The sequence below is a fragment of the Triticum dicoccoides genome, chromosome 5A, assembly GCF_002162155.2.
Source record: "Triticum dicoccoides isolate Atlit2015 ecotype Zavitan chromosome 5A, WEW_v2.0, whole genome shotgun sequence".
Taxonomy (NCBI): domain Eukaryota; kingdom Viridiplantae; phylum Streptophyta; class Magnoliopsida; order Poales; family Poaceae; genus Triticum; species Triticum dicoccoides.
Genome location: NC_041388.1, coordinates 249,721,944 through 249,725,923, shown reverse-complemented (window position 1 = coordinate 249,725,923; position 3,980 = coordinate 249,721,944).

The window sequence follows — 3,980 nt, the reverse complement described above, 5'->3', positions numbered from 1 at the left end:
CGGTGATGATGGGGAAGGAAATGACGGCGGCTCTAGAGCGGGCGAAGAAGGCGACGACAAAGGCGAAGGGGAAGGCGACCAGTCGGGGTGGATCTTCCTCACGAGCCGGCCTGCCGAAGGGCTGGATCCAGGGCGACTGGATCCACTTGGCGATCCGCCAAGAAGACCTCGACGACCTAGCCGACGGAGGACTGATCCCCCATGGATCGGTGCGGCTTCCGGGGAAGGAATCCGAGCGGCAACCTCGGGAGGGTGAGCGCGTTCTCCTTGCCACCCACGTCGACCGTGGATTTTCCTTGCCTCCTCACCCTTTCCTTCGGGGATTTCTGAATTTCTTTGGGGCACAACTCCACCACTTCACTCCCAACACAATCGTGTATCTCGCTGCTTTCGTGTCTTTGTGCGAGAATTTCTTGGGTTGTCGGCCTCACTGGGGTCTTTTCAAGAACATTTGCACTTGTCGTTCTCAGACGGTGAAAAAGGCCAATCCGAGTGATGAGAGAACACAAGTGATTCAGATGTGTGGGGGTCTTGGTGTTCAGATGAGAGGGAAAAGTTCCTTTCCGGCCATGATTCTTCCCGACTCGGTCCGCGGATGGCAGTCGACCTGGTTTTACTGCAAAGACCAGCCGACGCTAGGGCAGTCGACTGGGCTCCCTCCTTTTACCATGGACTGAGTGAGGAAACCCTCCTCTTTGAAGGTGCTCCCGGAGGAGAAGGCGCAAGTTAGGGTGTTGGTCGAACGAGTGGTCCAGCTTATCCGTGACGGGGTCACTGGTATGGATCTCTTGGAGGTTTTCCTTCGGCGGCGCATCCAGCCTCTTCAAGCTCGAGACCATCCGATGTGGATGTATTCGGGTCTTGACGACACCACTCGGATTCACCCCGGAGGAGGTCGACGACAACACACTGGAGGGGTGGCTATCGGGCATCACCGGAAACAAGGACAACCCCAGGGGAGCTAGGAGAGTTCCTCCATTCGACCAGTCCCACGAACCAGAAAAGGTCCGATTGTGAGCTTTTGATTATAATCTGAATTCACTCGCGCAGCTGTCTATACTGCATCGACTGACTTTATTCTTCCTGCTTTCTTTCAGGCCCTTATCAAAATGTACTCAGTGCCCAACGGAGAGCAAGAGCAAGATGTGGAAGGAGAGGCGAGCGGCAACGACAGTGGCGAATGTCATTCTGACGGAGAAGAGGACGAAGAAAGCGACGACTCAAGTGATGAAGAAGAAGTCGAGTCGCCTCCTCGCAGGGAGAGGCGATCCAAGCTTGACCAAGAACGACCGAGCGCCCGTGAAAAGGCGATTGCTCAGACTGGTCAGTCTTCAAAGCGTCCTCGGACATCTTCACCAACCCCAACTGAAAAAGTGTCCAAGCATCTCAAAGTTGCAGAGGAGAAGCCCCGGAAGGTGTTGCCGAAGATTAAGATTGACATCCCCGTCGCTTCTGCGTGAGTGTCTCCCTTTGTATTCGCTCGATGCTCCGTGCTATTTATTTTTTCTTGATTTAACCAGACAAACTTTGGAACTGGCAGCGCTGCTACTCCTGGGACCTCAGCTTACAGATATGAGGATGAGGTAATGGAGGATGCAGTCACTTCCAATCTGGGTATGATTTCTATCATTCTGTCTTTATTTGGTCGACTCAACTGCAATGTGTACCATTGGGTGATGTGATTTTGGCGATTGATCTTTGAACAACTCCTAACATTATTGACCTCCCCGATGATGATGATGAAGAGCCTGAGAGGCCTTTGACAAGGAAAAATAGGAAAGCTCCTGCAAGCAAGGTGCCACAGTCGACGCCAATGGCAGAACCAGTCGTTCAGGACGCTGGTGATGCCAATCTGGGTTCTGTTACCTTCGCCGTACCTTTGTCGAGTGCCCTGCCTTCTTCATCGACTGCTCAAGCTCCTGCCGACCCACCTTCAGTTTTTGCGATCCATCATGTCCCAGAGGACGAAGTGAATGCTGCCAAGGAAGCCATACGCCAGGCGGGCATTATGATGGAGAAGGTGAAGATGGTGCGGGACGCCAGTCAGGCCGCCTATGACGCCAGCTCGGCTCTCCAAAGCAATGTTCAGGTTAGCTGGTCACCACTTGTTCTGTTAGGATATGCTATCTGGAGACTCTCTTTCCGAAAATCTTTGCATCTGTACACCCACTGGGTGCGTCGATGGAATTTTTGGACTAGTGGGGGCACGCTGAGTGCACCCACTGGGTGTAGTCCCCGAGACTACGGTGGACTGCTGGCAGTCGACTGTAGTCTTTGTATTTTGATTCTTTCGCTCGATCTGGTCTGGCCGTGTTGAGTGTAAACCGAACCGGTGGGGGCACGCAAAGTGCACTCGCTGGGTGTAGTCCCCGAGACTATGGTGGACTGCGGGCAGTCGACCATAGTCTTAGTATTGATTGTCTTTGTCGTTTTTTGCTGTAAAATAACTTCCCCTCCCTGTTTGAAGAAATCTTGCGATCTTGGAGCTCGCTTTGCTGACTTGGAGAAACAGCAGATCCAGCTAAACCTTGACTTGGAATTGGCCAAGACAGAGCTGCAAAAGGCCAAGGACGACGCCAATGGTAAGACGAGCGTGTCGACTGGTTTGTCTTAGGCTTGAGTACCCTTCTGCTCTTTCTGAATCAAGCACCATTTCTTTGCATAAAAACTGAACGAAGCTCTGGAGAAGAAGGATCAGGATTTGGCTGCTGCTCAAAAGAAAGCTGACGACAGAACCGCTCTGGCTGAATAGAAACTGGCTTCAGTTGGCCAATTGGAAGAAGAGAACGCCAAGATGAAATCTGCCCTGAACGAAGCCAACAAGGAGTGCACGCGCTTGAAGAAAAACAATTTCAACTTGTACGAGAAGATGGAAGGCATCGCTCGCAGGAGGGATGATCTGGAGAGTTATCTGAGGAGCCTTGCCAAGAAGTTGTTCATCAAGCTTGAAGGTATACATTTTGTTCTGACTGATGTTTTTTTTTGTTGACTCAGCATACGAAAATTGACTTATCCTAGGATCGTGAATGCAGAGTTTTTCCAGAACTTCGAGGAGGAGACTAGGCGGATTGAGCCAGGTTTGGACCCCATCAACTCTCCCGTGAAAGATGAAACTGCCATGAATCTGCTCCGACTGGAATCCCGCATCGACGGTGTTGTGGACTACTTGGCTCGACTGAAGGTCACCATGTCACGGATCGACACGGCACTTTGGCCAGGGGCCACGCTCCAGAATGATCTCGAGTCTCTGATGACTCGACTTAACGAGATCCCTGGTCGAGTGCAGGAGTGGAAGAAATCTTCTACCCGGCGTGGTGCTGATGTTGCTCTGTCTTTGGTTTGTTTCCACTGCAAGGAGGTGCGACAAGATAAGCTGGCAGCAATCAAGGTCGCCAACACCCAGAGGCATGACTTCTGATATTTTATGGATACTTCTATTGCTGCAGCCACTCGGATCGCCGACGGCGTCGACCTGGACGAGTTCGTCGAGCCTGCCAGCCCTCCTCCTGCGGAGTGAACAAACTTTTATGTCCCACCTTAAATTTGCCTGCCGAGTGGTATTTGTAACCGTTAAACTCTTTCGGGCTGAATGGCCGAGCACTTCGATCTGCGGTCTAGAACCTTTAGGATTTATCTGAACTTGGTTTATCGTTGAATATTTTCACGAATTCTCCGTCGAGTGGAACTCGTTCTTCACTCGAGACAACTTTTGTATTTGTGGCGCAGCTCCGAAGGAGAAGGTAGCAGTCGACCTCCACCTCGTCGTCCTTGCGGATCGGGATGGAGCGCACGTTGTGTTTGTGGCGAAGCTCCGAAGGAGAAGGTGGCAGTCGACCTGCACCTCGTCGTCCTTGCGGATTGGGATGGAGCGCACGTTGTATTTGTGGCGAAGCTCCCAAGGAGAAGGTGGCAGTCGACCTGCACCTTGTCGTCCTTGCGGATTGGGATGGAGCGCACATTGTATTTGTGGCGAAGCTCCG